Genomic DNA, 20,110 nt, shown 5'->3' with positions numbered 1-20,110 from the left:
CACATTTTTCGGCTTCACACTGTGGAAACCAAACCATTTAGGATCATTGGTATCTCACGCAGTGAGGCTGAGTCTTTGGGTCTCTCCTCTCACCACAGGCAGGTCGGTGGTCTTTTCTCTTCTATAATCTCCTCTCTGGCCTCCCCCCCCATTGCTCTGTCTGATGTATGTATGTCCACCCTCACCCCCCCCCTCATATTTTCGCAGGGTGCTCAAGGTCCCCCAGCAGCCCCCTCCTGGTAAAACCAGCAAAATCAAGAATCACTGCTCACCTTCACTCTTTCGTTCCTCTTTTTTCTGCCTTTGGAACAAACTCGCCTCACTCTCTTCAATTCCACTCTTTCCTCCAGGTTTTCAAAACAGCTGTTCATTACCATTTCTTATCTTCCCCCATCCAAAATCATTATCACTTCTACCGCAATTAATCCACCCCAAACCCACCTTCTTCAAATTCCCTGCTTTCCTTCCTGAAAGTCCCTGTCATATAAGGACCTGAAAGTCCCTGTGGTGTCCATCTTGTTTACCCCGTGTACCCCACCCCATCCCTCTCCCTTACACAGATCTCCTCATGTCTCTGTTCCACACTGTTTTTAGATCCTCGTGGAGGATCTCCAAGTCTTACTCACGTTGTTGTTCTTAGTCTTCTTCTTGTGGACTTTTGTTTCACAGCCTACAGTTTTCATCGAAACTTCTTGAAACTTGGCATATACATGTAAAAATACCTTGCGCAGACAGTAACCATCTCAGATTTTGAAAATTCCTCCGAGAAAAAAAAGTTGACGTCAAAATATCTCCGCTAATGGAAATCGCCTGAAAAATTCTCCGAAACTAGGCAATCTTTTTGAATTCTGTTTGCGGGAATCGAACAGGGCATTCGCAGAGATGAATTACCGCACATATGATACATCACTATGACGTCATATCAACTTTTTTGACGTCATTCCTATTTTTTTGACATTTTTTGTTTCACAACCCAGAATTTTCATCGGATCTTCGTGAAACTTGCCATGTATATGCAGAAAGCCCACGTGCAGACAGTAACCATCTCCGATTTTGGAAATTCTTCCGAGAAAAAAAAGTTGACGTCGTAATATCACCATTAATGGAAATCGCCTATACCAATGTCTGATACTAGGAAAGCTGTTTGAATTTTGTTTGTGGGAATCAAGCCGGGCATTAGCACCGATAATTAATTTATCGCAAACCTGATACATCACAATGACGTCATATTCGTTTTTATGACATCATCATTAAGAGAACGAGGATCTTAGCTCATTTGAGCTTGTTTCTTTCCTTCTCCCACCCCTCGTCTCCTGCTGCCCTTGTAAGTTTGTGTGTTTGCCGTCATAAGAGCCTCGACAGTGTATATACATATACATATATATATATATGAACATAAAAAAAAAAACTTATTGTTGATTATACATGAGGTAATGACATTCAAGTGCGGTGAGGAAAGATGTCCCCCTACTCGTATACACTTACTGTACAGAACTTGGTCCTTTTGTTCAGTACCCTGAACATTTTTCCATCTTTGACTGCCCGCTGTCACATAAAGAGCCCTCTTGTCTTGCCCTTCAGGATATTGAACATATTACAGGGATGGGTGCAGGTACCAAGTTTCTCATGGAGAGCTCGCCAAGTGGCTGGAATCACTCAAGCAAGCACTCCATTTGAAACCGTTGATAAGGAACGGCTGGCTTGGCAAGGCCAAGCTAGCTGCTTGCTAACTGAACACACCCCTGGTGTGACAATCACACAGAGAAGGTAAAGCCTTCATGGCTAAGTTTATCATGTTGAAGAATACCCTTTAAAGTGCATCATATGCATACAGGTTTCTCTGTATGATTAGCTAGTTATTATTGGACGGAATAACGTAAATTAACTTTGTTTATTAAAATTTAATTAGAAGTAGCAGTCTATGGTGGACTTTAACATGAGAGGGTTGTAGGAACAATATTGTGACAAGAAACTCAGGAGAATATCAACAGTTGATAGTTAGGAAGAGGTAATAAGATCACATGGGTGCATTTTGTTGAGCTGGTCATAAAGTTTTGTTGTTTTTTTTTTAAATCTGGAGATAAGAACATGGGTGTGTTCCCAGTTCGGTTAGCAAGCATCTTGGCACCACTTAACAACATGGCTTAACAACTATACCATCGTGTTGCTCGTGGTATGCTGTCCGGGCCGGTTTTCAGGTTTATTCGATCCTCGTGACAACTTCCCCAAACAAATTTATTGTGCTTAAACAGCGGATACAGAGTACGAGGAAGAGGGAAAGAAAAAATAAATCGATGAAACCCACAGGGTGACCCGTATCTTGCCAAAAGGTGACCACGTGTGACTTCTTTAAAGTCACACTGAGGTGAACAGAGCTGCTATCCACCAGGAGCGACTCCTCGAGGAATATCTGCCTACGAGAGATTCCGATGAGAATCGTTCTACAGAGTAACCATGAAAAATATGCTTTTGCCTCATAACATCACCAAATGACGTCATAATGTCTCAAGCTTGACATATCTCGAAAGCACTCATCGAGGTGTTCAATTTGAGGTACTACACGATATGGTTCCTAAAACTTGAAAATTTGACCTTGGGGTCAAATATGTTTGACCTCAGGCACTAACCATGAAGGTCAAGGCCAATCGTCACCAAAAAATAATCAGCTGAGTGCCAGACCATGAACTATATTCCCATGAAGTTTGAAGACGATCCGATCAAAATTACTCAAAAAATAAGGGTTTCGTCGACTCCCCTGATTTGCGCCAAAGTTACCTTGACCTTTGACCTTAACCTTCAAAATTTTGTGCACTGAAAGGGACCTCTATAGGCCTCTGATATGCGAAGTTACAAAAATTTCCAATGATAACTGTGCTCTGCAGAATTTTTTATACGTGATTACAGACAAAAAATAAAAAATAAAAAATAAAAAAAAACACAAGCTGACTAACATATCTTGCAAAACTTCGTTTTGGCAAGATAATAAATGAATGAGGAGTCAGAAGTTGGAGCCCCCTACCAAGATTGTCTGTGGACCATACCATTGTACATTTTGGGGGGGGGGGGTTTGCACGTTTGTAAATGTCGAAGAATTAGGATGAAAGAGTAGAAGTAACAACAAAAGTATGAAATGCACGTTTCAATAATATTACGACGACATCGCTCGGCACATTTCATTGGTTGTCGTATAATTTTGAATCCGACGGTGACCATTTTTGTGTACATGACGAGGCACCTCTTTTAAATCGCTTGCTCCTCTTGCCAAGCGACTTGCAAAGCGGATCATATGGAACAGCTGGGTTGGCAAGCTATAGCAACCTCCTTGCTCACGGAACACATACCGGTACTTGACGGGACCAAGAAATTGTGTTCCTGAGGGCAATAAAGAGAACGAGTTTCAATGAATATGTCGTGGGTTACGTTTTAAAAAATGAACTTTTAGGGGGTAAAGGGTTAATTAGCTGATTAGTTCTCTCCTAATTGCATGTTTAGAACAGATGTATTGTTGTGGGCCAGGGTTCGGTGGCGATAAACGACCACGAGGTGGAGCCTCTTGGACAACTCCGAAAGGTCATGGGTCACTTAGAGGACTGTGGTCGCCGATATTTTGACGGCGTGAGGTCGGGTCCACTTGTCTAATTCCAATTTACCCAAGTACTCACGCCGTCCAACTACCGGGGAAACCACAACCTCAGCCGACTTTGTCCGATCAGAGTCGCTATCACCGACTCGGATCCGGCGTGACCGAGCGGAAGTTACCAAAGCCGCGCCGGACCAAATGAACAATTTACGGCCCGAACGGCCTTACTATTTCTCAATACGCACCTTGCTAGGCCAATGAAGGAAAGCACAGAAAACGAGCTGGTACATTTAACAGGGGGTTTATTTATGACAATGATCGGGGAGGGGAAGCACAAAAAGAGCAAAGTTATCACGAATAAAAGGTAGGCAATGTACAATGAGCAAAAGCACTTCACAATCCTACTTAAAGACGGGCCGACGGACGCACACACGCACACGCACGCACACGCACGCACGCACGCACGCACACACGCACGCACACACACACACCTGGACCCCGTGGGTCTTTCGTCGGTAAAGCCGGGCCGGGGTACCTGTCCTGCCTTGTGCGGTCACACCGACTCCAAAAACCACAACGGTGGGACTCGAACCCATGACCCGAAGTCCACGGCCCACGACTCTGGCTGCTCGAGCACCACCACACTGTTCGGTCACCACCACCACCACCACGGTGAGCCACCGCAAAGGACCGCAGACCGCTCAAACCACGACCACCGACCGCTAATCGAGACCAAGACTGCCGACCGCTATCGCCACGATCCTGCAGACCACACTCGTCCTGACCACCTCTTCTTGAGGTGGGAGGGGTTTCTTTTCCCTCGCCACTCACCTCCTGATTGGACGGTCGGTTGTCAGGCGACATGTGGCGGCCCTTCATTGGTCGGGCCGAACACTCCATCTGGCTCAGGCGGAGCCAGCCCTGAGGTGGCGAAACCTCCGCTCACGTCCGTAGTCCCGAACACGTGTGTAATGGCGACCGGGTGGAGTGAGGGACGGTGACGTTGTTGTTGTTGTTGTTGTTGTTGTTGTTGTTGTTGTTGTTGTTGTTGTTGTTGTAAAAACCTAACTAAAAAAAAAATAACTAGTCGCGCACACACAAAATTCCCATTAGACATCGGAGGTGGATTCTAACTATTAACACATACTTATCGAAATAACTGAACTACGGGACTCTGGCTGTTTGTGTGCACAAGGTTTCCAAATCCGTAACAAAACTGTTGTTGTTCTTCTTTCGGCTGCTCCCGTTAGGGGTCGCCACAGCGGATCATCCGTTATGATCCGCATAGTGATTTGGCAGAGGTTTTACGCCGGATGCCCTTCCTGACGCAACCCTGGTCGCCTCTTTCGACACAGGGAATAAGGAGTAGGTTTCACCATGATTCCGGGCTGCCCTACGTCTCATACCACGGCCCAGTGCAGAGTACCCGTCCTCAAGCGATCCTCCAACCCAAGCCTCCAAGTAGCCGGATTACAGGCGCACGCCACTACGCCCGGTAAATCCGTAACAATATTGTAAACCCCAAGTTAGGTCTGCCAAGACAGTGTCCAGCAAGGCATCGTCCCCCCCCCCACCCCTCTCTTTGTATTGTCAGTGTGAAATGTGCAGAATTTCTTATTTATTTATTTATTTATTTAATAACCTTTTTCCTTTCTCCTCACCGGCCTTGCACCCAAAGGTCCTCAAGACGAGTACCACACGGTTCTCATTGGAATCAGGCCAATCGATGGTACACGTACTCGAGCCGGGCAACCGGGGAGCATGATGTCTGATTAACATCATGCGAGGAACGGGATTTAAACTGAGGTGCTGAGGGGAAAGTTCTGGAGAGAGCTCGAACCTTTTCAGGTGAGGACTGTGTCGAGTGTAAGCCGAAGACTGTGAGAGTGAGGAGCCTGAGCCGTCTGCCCCCCCCCCCCATAAACAGAATTCCTTGGCAAAGTGTTGCCGAATTATTTGGACCCCCTTCCCCAATTTGTTTGTTCACACATTTTTATTAAACGTAATTATTTATTCCTGTATCCCTGTTGGCTCCTGGGTTTGATCACTTTATCCGTAAGTGAGTAAATTGCTAACAGGACCGGATTTACTTGCTTGTGCCCCCCCCCCCCCCAAATTTTTATATATATATATATATATATATATATATATATATATATATATATATATATATATATATATATATATATTGTAATGTAAAAAAAAAAGAATTACAACATAATGTAACACATCAATAATTTTTAATCAAATTAGTTCCATATCAAGTACATCAAGGTAAATCAGAGTAAATCAAGTTCCATATCATGTACATCTTGCACATAGGAATAAAGGAAAAATACAAGCAGTCATAGACTGGTACTTACAAAATCGTCAACTTGACCTCTGACCTTGTCTAACAAAAGCTGTCTCCAGAGAAGGTCGCGATGCAAGCCAGAAGTTTCTACGATGATTCTGTACCAAACCATCAAAAATCGTAACGTCAACCGAAGCAAAAATCTCCATTTCTCCATGCAATTATTTAATATTCTTTTATCAAAGTCACAAAACCGTAATATTCGGCCATCCACCAACAATCTTTACATAATCTGACGGCTTAGCGAGTCAGGTATGCGACGATAACCTTTATTGGGATAAAAATGACTTTTAAACACCATCTTTATCGAAAACACCGTCAGCGCGCACACGCAAAACCTTTACGTGACTCAACGACGCCTCTGCTCGAGCGCACTGCACCACGTAACGAGCCATGACGCAGCGAGTGAAATATTTTTTATACAATCTTAAAACGTCTCCAAAACATCCGATTTTTACCAGAATTTCGACAACTGAGTGTTAAGCGTCCGAAGCGATCGCAAAAAAACCGAAGACAATATTAAAATAGAAGTTAAAACGAACTCGTAACGTCGACCGAAGCAAAAATACTCCATTTCTCCACATGAATTTACGGAATTATGTTTGACCTCACTGTGACCTTGACCTTTGAACGATTTTGACCAAAATCTAATCAGCGCTAGCCATCACCCTCCTGAATCACGTGGTGTAATTTGACATTGGGAGCTTCTTCCGTTCTGGAGTTATCGTGCTTACAAACAAACACACAAACATACACATACAAACAAACAAACACACAAACGGAGGACGGAAGTCATCAATATAATTACAAAATCTTTAGATTTCGTAAGTAACAATGAAACCGAATCATAATAAACAAGTGGTGCCAGGCACAACAAATCCCACCCATTTAAGGCATAAAGTCTTCGGACCCTACCGATCTTCACAAATATGCATTTTTCACCATACAAATGGGTAGGATTATAAGTGACAAATAGAATAAGGTTCACTATAAGCTTCGTTTGAAGTAAATCAGATCATTTTTGACGAAGTTATGAGTGAAAAACGATTTTGATCTTTTCGTGACCTTGACCTTGACCTTTGATCCAATTGGACCCAACAGTTAATGAGGTCGTCCAAGGTTCACTGCCCACCTGTGGATTAAATTTGATTGTGTTTGCTAAAGCCGTTTTGCCGTAAAGTTGCTAACAGACAGACAGACAAACAAACAAGCAGTCATAGACTGGTACTTACGAAATCGTCAACTTGACCTCTGAACTTGTCTAATAAAAGCCGTCTCCAGAGAAGGTAGCGACGCAAACCAGAAGTTTCTACGATGATTCTGTTCCAAACCATCAAAAATCGAATGTTTGACCTCACTGTGACCTTGACCTTTGACCAAAATCTAATCAGCACTAGCCATCACCCTCCTGAATCACATGGTGCAATTTGACATTGGTAGCTTCTTCCGTTCTCGAGTTATCGTGCCGACAAACAAACAAGCAGTCATAGACTGGTACGAAATCGTCAACTTGACCTCTGACCTTGTCTAATAAAAGCTGTCTCTCGAGAAGGTAGCGACGCAAACCAGAAGTTTCTACGATGATTCTGTACCAAACCATCAAAAATCGAATGTTTCACCTCACTGTGACCTTGACCTTTGACCGATTTTGACCAAAACCTAATTAGCGCTAGCCATCACCCTCCTGAATCACGTGGCGTAATTTGACATTGGTAGCTTCTTCCGTTCTCAAGTTATCGTGCCAACAAAGAAACACACAAACACACACACACACACAAACACACACACACAAACAGAGGACGGAAGTCATCAATATACTTAGAAATCTTTAGATTTCGTAAGTAACAAACAGACAGGCCGGTAGGCGACATGGGTGGTTGCGACATAATTGCATACTATTCATACAGTTTTTGACGGATCGGGCTGAAAATTTTTTGGCAAAGAGGTTGATTATAGTGCGCATGAAAGCCTGGAAGCCCATTTTTGATTTTCGAAAAAATAATTTTTTTAGGATTTTTATATAATTTCAAAGTCCCGTTGCTGGGTAACGGTGGTGTCCATAGCAACGGTGCTCAAAAGCATAGAACTAGATCCTGGTATGAACCCCCCTGTCAAGTTTCATCAAAATCGGTTGACTTCTCTGGCCTCTAGAGCTGTCCATTACATACAAACAAACATAAAAAATGACGGTAAGTAGACACCCTATTTTTGAAGGACTACCATTTGAAAAATAAAACCTAAATCAAAAATCGGCTCGAGTAAAATTTTCTAAATATCTCGGTGTTTAATTTCGAAGTCTCATTTCTCCACATTCAAAACTGTAGGACAAGTATTGAAAATACCATATGCGGTTTTTTGGCCACTGCATAGCAACGGGTGGTTGCTTAGCAATGAAACTCAAACGCGCACACTCCCAGCCTATATGGCACCTGTTCGCCAAGTTTCATCGAAATCGGTTTGCTGGTTTGTGCTGTGCAGCCTCGCGTTGCAGACACACACACACACACACACACACACACACACACACACACACGGAAAACCTGACAATAAGGGTACTCTAGTGACCACCCAACAAACAAACCGGACAATTACAATATGCCGCTCCCTCCCTCCGGGGGGCGGGATAATTGCAATGAAATACAATGCATACAATGCATAATAAAAAGCATACAATGAAACCGATCAGAGAACCCACAAGTCCCTGGTGGGCCCCCAGTTACTCGTGGGCCCTAGGCCAATGGCCTATGTTGCCTATTGAAAAATCCTTCCCTGATTGCCAAGCAGACACTTGAGTGATAGGTTCTCAGCAGGTGTGACAAAATTGAAGATCTTAACGTTTTCCTGAGCTGCCATTGGTGCTTCCTAATTTAAATTATCACCTGCACTCGGCAAGCCTGTTAACCGTATAGGTAGCTGGCTTAAGATCTTAAGGTCTTGAGTTCAAGCCCCTGTCGGATGTTGAATTAACACCAGATGGAGTTGACTCAGCCTATCATCCTTCTGATATTGGCGAAATGAGTACCAGTGTACTGGTAATAGGGGGCACCGCATCAGCGCACAGCCACAGCAGCCACAACTTGCATATGATAGCTTCCTGTGATTGGCATATTGGGAGTTGTTCTCCCAAGGTCTTGGATTGCCTGTTCGGGAAAATTGAGATTGTTCTTACAATATAGTGTTCTGATTCTGATTCTGATATCCCATACTCTGCAACAGGAGTGTGTGGAGAGTGGGGAGAAATGTGACCCTTCATACTCCCCCACAACTGCCACCATAACGTCGGTGCTGTCGAAGCAGTTTATTGGCAGGTGTTATACTGGGTGGTTTGCCATTGTCTTCCCAGCAGTGGTTTCGGCAAGAATTTGGAATTTGCTCATGTTGCCGGTGGTGGTTCACTGACTCTTGACGAAGGACACTGTGGGATCTTCATCGCCCAGCAACTCGTGCCGGCAGACGGACCACCAGTTTGACGTCCACACTACCTGTGAAACACCTGAACAGTTTATAGCTGCGTTGGGATTGGAACCCAAGCCAAACCGCTTAGAGGTGAGTGTGTGTATCTCCAGGCCACCAGCTCAGCCAAGTTTGTTGGGTCTCAGGTTCTGATTACATTAATGTTTAAAATTTCCCATGCTTTGAGGCCTCAAAGATAAACCCTTTGGTCTACGCCATGATTTATTCTTATGATATGCTTGGTGTTGGCTTTATGGTTCGGGTGGTGGGCTTGGGATCCCAGGATCCTGAGTTCAGATCCCACTCACTGTTGAATTAATACCAGGTGGGTTTGACTCTGCCTGTCATCCTTCCGATGTTGGCAAAATGAGTGCCAGCTTGCTGGTATACTGTGTCGGAGTGGCGACCCGTCCAGGATTGTGCGCAATATCCAAGGAGACTGCTTAGGCAGCACCAACGCTCTGCACAGAGTCTGGGCCCGATGGATGGATTCTTATGATATATTTTTTGTGATATCGTTTTTGACTGTTGCTGACGTAGTTAAGGGTTCAACTGAAACAAATCCCGAGAAAAATCGGACAAAATTCGACATTTTTTGACAAAAAAATGCATTTTAAATTTAATGAAGTAGATGTGCCACTTTTGGACCTATCCCCTTTGGATTGTTCATCAAGTCTATCACGTGGACGTCTGTTCGATGTGTGTTTGCATTTTTAGAGGTCCCTCGAGGTGTTCTGAATGAAGTTGGGATAAATATGGGGAAAAATGAACGTTTGTTTTAATTTTTAATTTGGGGGAAAAATTAACAGGTCCCTGCTGCTGCTTTGTTTGATGTATGTATGCATCGTCATCCTATATTTGAAAGCTCTTCCCGGTTGTGGGGGAGAAGGGTTCGGACCTGTCCCCTTGGGTTTTCACGATCTGTCTTTTCCCCGGATTTCTTTTGATTTTATGTGGAACACCTCGAGGGACCTCAAGCAATGCGATGCATGCATACTACATCGGTCCCCTTTGAAAGGTCTTCCCGGCTACAGTGAAAGGAAAAGGTGGGGAGAGGAGTGGAAGGAGACAAGAGTGGTTGAGAGAGGGGGGAGAGGAGAGAGGGGGATAAGAAATAGGGGGCAGTTATGTCATAACTAGTTTGAAAACTTTTAAAATGCAGTATTATATAAAACCCCTTTGAAAGCTTTTTCTGGCCAGAGCAGGGGGCGACTGGGGTTGAGGAGGTAGAGAGAGGCGTAGGGATTGGAGGGGAGGAGGGAGAGTGGAGGAGGGAGAGTGGGGGAGGGAGAGAGGGATAGCGATTGGAGGGGGTAGTTTGGGAGAGGGGCAGAGGGTGGGGGAGAGAGAGAGAGAGAAAGAGAGAGGAAGGAGAGGTGAGTGGGGGTGGAGGGTGAGGGGAGAGAGTGGGTTTGAGGGGGGAGAGAGGGGGGGAGGAGGGGTGAGAGCTGAGGTCTTGAAGTCACATTTTACACTCTATGGAATTTCCATGGGACCCTGCCAGTGTACTAATACTTCTCAAAGCAATAGAATAATATATAGTAGTGCACAGAAGGAGCACACAAACAACAAGAACCACAGCCACGACGACAGCAGCAGCAGCAAAAATAATTACGTGTTATAAAATATCCTTTTTTCTGTGTTTCACTTCATGTGTGTATGTATGTATGTATGTATTTTTGAACCTTATATAATCGAAAATAGCTTGGCCGATCTCCATCAAATTTTGTATACAGTACGAGCTCGGGGTACCGAAGGTCAGGTCATCGGCACAAAATGCCACCTCCACCCCTACCTGTGAGGGTGGGGGAGATAACTTTCAATTTTTGCCTGTGCATACAGAATAGTGCAAGTGGTTTAAACCACTGATCCCTGCCTGAGAGAGGGGGTATCTTTTGACACCATATTTCACTCCCAGAGGAAGTGGGTACAAGTACAAGTGAATTAAATTCAAGAGAGGGTGGATATGGTGGAGGAGAGAATGGAAAAGTTTAGGAAGAGTTAGTGGATAAGGGGGTAGATTGGAAGGTGCATGCTTGAATCATAAAGAACTGGGGGAGCATCATAAATTCCACCATATTTGCGTACAGTATCTGATAAGTCGTCCATGAAAAATTTGTTTGGAGACGATAATGTTAATAACCTGTAGTTAGGCCACACACCCAGTCCAATCACTCTGGGACGTCATGGAATGTCATTTGAGGGCGAGAATCTACCGAACATGCGCACAATCCAACAAGGACAGGAATGGGGCAACATTAAACATGATATCTACCAACATATTGTACAATGTGTTAGTTTTAGTAACACCCTGATACAAACTGAAAAGAATAATAAAAAAGAACAAATCAAAAAGAACCCAGATCAAAAAAATTTAAATAACTCTGGCTGTCAGACCATGCGTCTCATCAAGTTGAAATTTAAAACGTGTATTCCACGTCACTACTAGATCCTAATTATTAAGCTTCGCGTCGATTGATTAAGCGGTTCCAGAGAAAACATTATTTAATGTTTTTATTCAATCCAATATGGCTGCCAAACCATGTGTCCTATCAATTATTCCTCGACAAACTTGTACATCCGAGGCTTGGGGAGCATTTATGTGAAGTTTCCCCTCAATCTGTGCAGTCATTCTGGAGAAGAAGATTTTATAAGTTTTAGGGTAAATCCAATATGACTGGCAAACCATGTGACCGATGACATCATATGTGTCAACCTTTTGTTCCTAATGGATAGGCTGTTATACGTGAAAAGTTTTGCCTCGACCTGATCAGCCACTTCAGAGAAGAAGATTTTGGAAAGTTAAAAAAAAACTATGTGGCTGCTGAATCACGTGACCGATGACGTCATCAATTTTTCTTTCTGCGAACCATTTTATCTCCAGATGACCCTCAAAAATTTTCATACTGATCAAATGTATCATTTTACATATGCAATTATCACGGCATAATGAAGGCACCCATGACATCATAAAAATCACACTTATTCCCTATGCGGAGTGCTTGGCATTTGCCAAGTTTCAATTTTTTCCTTAGTGCAGTTTCAAAGATGGAAGTCCAAAATTGTTACAACATGGCTGCCACACCACGTGACCTATGACGTCATAATTATCAATAAAACATTCCACATGAGGAGTCGCTCCGATGATTATAATTTCGTCTTGATCCGACAAGTGGTTGCGGAGAAAAACATTAAAGTTCTGTGCGGACAAACAGACAAACAAACAAACTAGAAGGGCACTTGGAAGAGCGCATACCTTCTCCACGTTATGCCTGATCCATGAGAACATATCGGGCCCAATACATTTTTGAAATATCATGCTTTTCATCGTTTTTGGCCCTATCTCTCAATGGTGAAGAATCACTTAAAAAATTCTAGTCGTCGGATCCGGATTCAGATCTTCACCAAGATCGAATCAATTCATCCTTGTCAGAAACTCAACCTGTCCACAAAATTTAACCCGGATCCGTGCACAACTTTTTGAGATATCCTGTACACAGACAAACAAACAAACGAACATATATATAGAGAGAGGGGGTGAAAACATAACCACCTTAATCTTCGGTGGCGGAGGTAATAACAGACCAACAAACGGATCCAAATACAATACCCTCTCCTTGAGCGACCGTAATAAGTGTTGTGAATTAATAACCCTGCACATGATATCGCAACTCATGTCTAAATAGTAACAATGTCCAGCTGGGGGGGGGGGGGGGGAGAAGGCAGGGACGTGTAATATCCAAGGGGATCTCCATAGCTGAAATGCTTTCAGCAGAGAGGGAAGACATAACCAAAAGCCAGCTTGGCACGATATCTGACTCTTCTGCTTCTGCTGCGGCCTAACGTGATATGCAGGGGTTCTGTTTCTTGCCTGGGCTTGAAGTGCTGTTGGGGGAGGCAGCACACATCCAAACATGGCCTCACATGAATGCGTCCATGATACCCACTACATGTGGAAAAGGTTTTGGCCTCCTTAATCCGTGGCCAAAGCGTTCTTTATGCAACAGGGTGTTCTTGTTTTGCTTCAGCATGTCTATATCATTTTTTCCAATGGAACAATCAACATCTCCAAGTTATTTATCTCCCCCATATTTCTCTCTGTTGTCATGACTTGTGCCTGGCTGTCAGCCATCTTTTTAATCAATTAACACATGTACCAATTACTGTTTGTACGAATCGTACGAAGGGAATGAAATACAATAAGCAAATTTTCACTTCATTGTGTGATATTAACAAGGAAAATAGCAATCAGAGATTGTCGACCCTCGCCACGACTTCTTTTGTGTGGCGTTTGTGTAGTTTTGTGTTGTGTATTTTGTGTGGCGTTTGTGGACTGGTGTGTTAGGTAATTAATTAATAAGAGACATAATTAGAACTGCCACTTCATAACTGCTCGCAGTGATGACCGGGTACCAAGACGTCCGGCTTTGATTGGACAACTGACCCTGACCCACGACGTTTTTAAAATTATTATTCAATTGGATTCAGAATGGGATTAAAATTAATTAAACTCGAATCAAATGGAACAACAAATAGGTACGGTCCTGCATTGGGGTAATCAGAAGGATCCCAAACAAGCAAAACGCAAAGATGAAGTCATCAGGTGGAACCTGGATAGGATTCGGGTTTCAGCTGCTACTCCTCTACCCTCAAACCCATCCAGGCACAGCCAAGTGAGCCTCATTCAAAAAAATTGAAAATAAAATCGAAATTGTGTGTGTGGTTTCAGAAAAGAAAGCAAATACAAATTTTGGGGGGCAACCCCCTGTAGAACCCTTTAGACCCCAATTTTTTTTTAATGTCATGAACAAACTTTAGTACATTATGGGTGATGAAGGTTGTGGTCATGTTTTATCGGAATTGTATGTGTAGTTTTGGAGAAGAAAGCAAATACATATTTTGGGGGGCAACCCCCCAAAAATCCTCTTCGAGCCAGATTTTTTCGAACGTCATGAACAAACTTTGGCACGTCATGGGTGATGAAGGTTGGAGTGAAATTTCATCGGAATTGTGTGTATCGTTTGAGAAGAAAGCAAATACCTCTTTGGAGAGGTAACCCACTCCCCCCCCCTTCCCCCACCACGTAAACTCCCTCTGTGGACCCCTTCAGACCCGTTTTTACCTCCACCACCGAAGGTGAAGGAGGTTACCTTTTCACCCCTTTCTGTCTGTCTGCTTGTTGCCTACAGGTCACAATTTTAAACTGATCTTCACGAAACTTCGCCACATGGTAGAGTCTGTCATGAGGAAGAAGACTTTTGTTTTTGAGGTCAAAAGGTCAACATAGGCCAAAGGTCAACAACTCAGGTGAGATTTCTAAAATCCTCAATTTTCATCCGATTGACTCGAAATTTGAAGATGATTTATATTTCCAGTCACTGAATTCAACCACCAATTATTTTTGAGCTCAACGTCGACCAAAAGGTTAACATATGGCCAAGGTCAACAACTAAGGAGGTATTTGTAAAATCCTCAATTTTCATCTCATCGACTTGAAATTTGAAGAGGATTTGCATATCAGGTCACTGAATTCAACCACAAATTATTTTCGAGGTCAATGTCGGCCAAAAGGTCAACATGGGCCAAAGGTCAGCAACTCAGGTGAGATTTCTAAAATCCTCAATTTTCATCCGATTGACTCGAAATTTGAAGATGATTTATATTTCCGGTCACTGAATTCAACCACCAATTATTTTTGAGCTCAACGTCGACCAAAAGGTTAACATATGGCCAAGGTCAACAACGAAGTAGGTATTTGTAAAATCCTAAATTTTCATCTCATCGACTTGAAATTTGAACAGGATTTGCATATCAGGTCACTGAATTCAACCACCAATTATTTTCGAGGTCAACATCGGCCAAAAGGTCAACAGAGACCGAATTTCTAAGATTGTCAATTTTCATCCGATTCACTTGAAATTTGAAGAAGAGTTGCATATTTAGTCATTGAATTCAACCACCAATTATTTTTGAGGTGAAATTAGTTTATTGGATTTTGCAAGTGTCGTGCTCTGCATGACGTCTTCTTCTTCTTCTTTGTTTCTTTGTGTACACGATATCTCAAAAAGTTGTGGACGGATTCGGATGAAATTTGGTGGACAAGTTAGGTGAGTGACAAGGGGGTAACTGATTAGATTGTGGTGAAGATCCGTATCAGGATCCGACTACTATAATTTTTGAAGTGATTCATCGCCATTGAGAGATTGGGCTAAACTGAAATATAGCACGATATCTCAAAATGTTGTGGACGGATTTGGATGAAACTTGGTGGACACGTTGGGTGTGTGAATGATTCGATTTCGGTGAAGGTCTGAATCTGGATCTGGAGACCATAATTATTTAATTTTTTCAGTGGTTTTTCACCATTGACAGATCGGCTGTAAACGATGTAGTACTGTATAGCATGATATTTCAAAAATGTATTGATATACAAAAATGTATCAAAAATGTATTGTGATGAAGGTTGTGGTCAAATGTCATTGAAATCGTATGTGTAGTTTTGGAGAAGAAGTTGCAAGTATTTGTGGACAGACAGACGACACGCCATCCTGTAAGCTCCCCGGAACTACATTAGAGGTGAGCTAAAAACCATCCCTGGGAATACTATTACAAAAGAACTACAGTTAGAAGCTGTCCGGGGCTCAGCGACGATCCTGAAGAAAGCCCTCGGAACAAAACTTTGAGAACAGAAAACTTTACAGCTTGGTTCATGAATCATGACCCCTTACAGAAATGAAAGTGGATACTTTGAGCCCACCCTGGGAGGACTACATTCCACATTCTGAAACCCTCATATGTAGATTCCAATCAACGACACACACGCACACGCACGCACGCACGCACACACACACACACACACACACACACACACACACACACACACACACACACACACACACACACACACACACACACACACAGTGTGAGACCAGATAGGTCTCTGTTTCACCTTCTGATGAACCTCACCTACATGTGCAGACAGTAGGCAACAACAGCAACTCCCACATAAGTGCACACACACAAACACACACACACACACACACACACACACACACACACACACACACACACACACACACACACACACACACACACTTCCTGTCGGCTCCGAATCTGATTCGTACATGCTACAGTCCCCTCAACAGGGGAGAAAGATCAGTGACCGGGGGGGGGGGGGGGTGGTTGGGAGAGAGATAGAGAAGTGCAGAGACAGGGGGGGGAGGGGAGAGGTCAGAGAGAGAAGGCGGGAGAGAGAGCGAGAGAGATCGGAAAGAGGGATAAGAGCGGGGGTATGGTTGGGAGAGAGGGGGTAGGGTTGGGAGGGAGAGGGGGTAGGGTTGGGAGAGATGGGGTAGGGCTTGGAGGGAGAGGGGTGCGGGAGTCAGGCAGATGTGGCACCCAGTTTATCATCCATCCAAAAGGCAACACACAGTGATGAATCACCCAGCCTGTAAAACACTGGGAGGACAGTTTAGAGCTGGGTTGGAATTCAAATCCAGACTTCAGAACGAGCATGCATTCCTCTCGGCTTTCCTGCCGTGATGTGGCGATTCCTCACTTCAGAACTGAAAAAACCATTTTCTCATTGTGATCATATAATTTATTTTGCCTTCCTACCTTCAGTGGAGAAACACGGAATCGCAATAGAATGTTGAAGAACACACCAAGTGGCTTTACCCCCCAGTGCACGAAACATTTGAAGAAACTTTCAAAAGCGAAACGTTTAATTTTTATTTATATTTATCTATGCTGAAGTGACAGGTCATATGACGTCATCAAAAACGGGAAACCTCATGGACAATAAAATTTCACATTTCCAGCGAGGCAGTCACCAGTGCCGGATTAAGCCTCGGCTGGCCCTAAGGCACATTTTGAAATTTTAGAGAATGGCCTGAAAATTTTAAATTAGATCTCGGGCTCATGGAAATGGACCCCAGACAAAAGATGAACTGATTCAAGAACAAAATATTTAATACAAAAAAAGACAAATATTTAATGTGAAAATAATTTTTGGCCCGAATTTTTGGCTGGCCCTAAGGCACATGCCTTGTCTGCCTAATGGTTAATCCAGCACTGGCAGTCACCGCCTATAGCACCCCAGAAAACACATGGCCAACACAGGCCTGAACTTTGTTCAAGTCGATTTATAAGCAGTATTGGGTTTATTGGGTGAGAGCGCGAATATTGTAGAGAACACTGGATTAAGCACTCCAACGAAACGGTTGATAAGAAATGGCTCGTTTGGCACGCGATTAGTGACACCTTAAGCATACAACTCCCGGAGACGCCCAAAATGTCAAATCTGTCCGAATTGGACAAATAAACACTTACTTTTCTGGGAGTTGGAACTGCTGCTAAGTTCGATTCTGGAGCTTAAATTTTGTAATTCTCCTTAGTTTGAGAGATACTCGTGGTGATCGCATGTATGGCAATGAAATAAAGCAATGAACGCTGACGCCTCCGGGCATTTATAAGCATTGCAATAAGCGTACGCGGCGATTCGTAGCTACGATGAACAGGCATTCGATAATATGAGTGAGGAAAGTGAAGAAAAAAAAACTTTCTCGAGAGACCGGAGTACAATAACACCGGAGTCATAATACAGGACAGGTTCCAGAGGATTGGAGAGTAGCAAATGTAACGGCATTATTTAAGAAAGAATCCAGAGAAGAATTGGTAAACTATAGACCTGTGAGTTTGACCTCAGTTTTGGGGAAGGTGTTGGAGACATTAGTTAAGGACCAGATAAGGAACCATTTAAACAAATGTAAACTAATTAAAGGTAGTCAGCATGGGTTTAAAAAAGGTAGTTCCTGTTTAACAAATCTTTTAGAGTTCCATGAAGCAGTGCCCGATTGGGTGGATGAGGGAAAGGCAGTGGACATAGTATATCTGGACTTCAAGAAGGCATTTAATAAGGTACCACATCGGAGGTTGTTAACCAAAGTGAGGGCTTGTGGAGTGGCTGGTCAGGTAGCTAATTGGATTGCAAATTGGCTTTGTGGTAGGAAGTAAAGAGTGGCTGTGAGTGGAAGGATGCCTTGCTGGGAGGATGTAAGTAGCGGGGTACCTCGTGGATCAGTACTCGGACCATTACTATTCATTATTTACATCAACGTTTTGGATAATGGGGAAAAGAGTAAGCTTTCCAAATTTGCAGATGACACAAAGCTTGGAAGTAAGGTGGATAGCAGAGGGGGTGGTGATCAGATACAGGAAAGTATTGATACTTGCATAGATTGGGTAAAAGATTGGCAGATGGAATTTAACCTGAACAAGTGTAAGGTGTTGGAGATGGGAAAGAACATTGAAAATAGAGATTACAGGATGCATGGGGTAATTTTGGAGCATGTCACACAGGAAAAGGATCTGGGGGTGGAAATAGATACAGGAGGTAAGCAGGCAGCACAGTGCCAGGCAACGAAAGGGAAAGCAAATAGGGTTTTCGGTTGTATTCGGAGGGGGATCATTTATAAATCAAAAGAGGTGGTGTAAACATTGTACAGGAATTTAGTGAGGGCCACATCTAGAATATTGTGTGCAGTTTTGGTCACCACAACAGAGGAAGGACATAGATACCATGGAGAGGGTTCAGCTCAGGGCTACTAGATTGATTCCTGGCCGAGCTCGACTCAGCTATGAGGAGCGGCTGAAGGAGACAGGGATTTATACACTAGAAAGGAGGCGGTCATGAGTTGATATGATAGAGATGTTTAAGATAATGAAAGGTATATATAATTTAAGTGCAGATGAACTATTCAACAGAATAGACAGTGATAGGAACAGGAGCCATAGCCTGAGAGTAAAGAAGAGGAGAGTTAAGATGGTAGTAAGGCAGGGGTCTTTTACTCAGAGAGTAGTTAATGCATCGAATGGTCTCCCTGGAAAGGTAGTGGCAGCAGAAACAGTAGATAAGTTTAAATTGGAATTGGATAGGTACCTGAAAGTTATGGAGATAGAGGGGTATGGGGATGTTGATGTGACTTTTTGGTAGTTTGAGCATTGATGGATGATTGTGTGCATGTGTACGGAGTGCTGTTGGTGGGGGTCTTGTCAAGGGGGATTGTGTGGTTGATGTGTGTTTTTAACCAAGCCCATGCCCCCTCCCCTGAGGGGAAGAAAAAATATTTCAAAAACTACAGAAACTAAACAAACAAACAAAAACAACAAACAAACAAACAAAAAAATATTTCATTAATTAAAAACTGTTTTTTTACATTTTCTTCCTTGGATCTTGTGTAGATAAATTGGCATGGTGTTCGCACAGGCATGATGGGCTGAATGGCCTCCACCTGTGTTAGATTTCCTCGTATAAATCCTTGTATAATTATCAATAGATTATTCCACTTTAGTCTTCGCTCCCATGGTGGAAATTTCGTCTCGATCCGACAAGCGGTTACGGAGAAAAACACCAAAGTTGTGTGCAGGCAAGCAAACAGACAAGCAAACGGACCCAAATGCAATACTCTCTCTTCTTCGGCGAGGGTAATAATCGGGGAAATATTGTTGGAAATAGTGGAAAGGTATAAGAACAGAATACAAGGGAAGCTACCTGTGGTGGATTGGTGTGCAGGAGGGAGAACTGTGCAGAGAAGGTACAGAAGCCATTGGAGGTCAAACTGATTGGCAGGTATTCGATTCATAATCCGATTTTATTTAGATTTTTGTCTTTATTTGTCCATCAACCAAGATCCATTCTCGTGTATCTTTGCTTTGTCTTTTAA

The 20,110-nt window shown here is 43.2% G+C and overlaps 1 protein-coding gene and 1 long non-coding RNA gene across 2 annotated transcripts in view; one reads left to right on the top strand and one right to left on the bottom strand.

Moving 5' to 3' along the window:
- LOC147016827 (uncharacterized) overlaps nt 1–4,514 on the bottom strand; it is a 33,185-nt gene extending 28,671 nt beyond the window's left edge. Inside the window, exon 1 of the long non-coding RNA XR_015049203.1 lies at nt 4,072–4,514. This is a non-coding gene — a long non-coding RNA (uncharacterized LOC147016827). The remainder of the gene's footprint in view (nt 1–4,071) is intronic.
- A 4,950-nt stretch (nt 4,515–9,464) lies between these two features.
- The window catches only part of LOC147016826 (mitogen-activated protein kinase 4-like), a 68,880-nt gene continuing 58,234 nt past the window's right edge, over nt 9,465–20,110 (top strand). The window contains exon 1 of the mRNA XM_085845889.1: nt 9,465–9,479. The gene's annotated coding sequence lies outside the window, so the exon portion shown is untranslated. The remainder of the gene's footprint in view (nt 9,480–20,110) is intronic.

The sequence above is a fragment of the Eptatretus burgeri genome, chromosome 11 (assembly GCF_056783735.1).
Source record: "Eptatretus burgeri isolate ZD-2024b chromosome 11, Ebu_testis_v1, whole genome shotgun sequence".
Taxonomy (NCBI): domain Eukaryota; kingdom Metazoa; phylum Chordata; class Myxini; order Myxiniformes; family Myxinidae; genus Eptatretus; species Eptatretus burgeri.
This window is presented reverse-complemented; position numbering and strand designations above follow the sequence as displayed.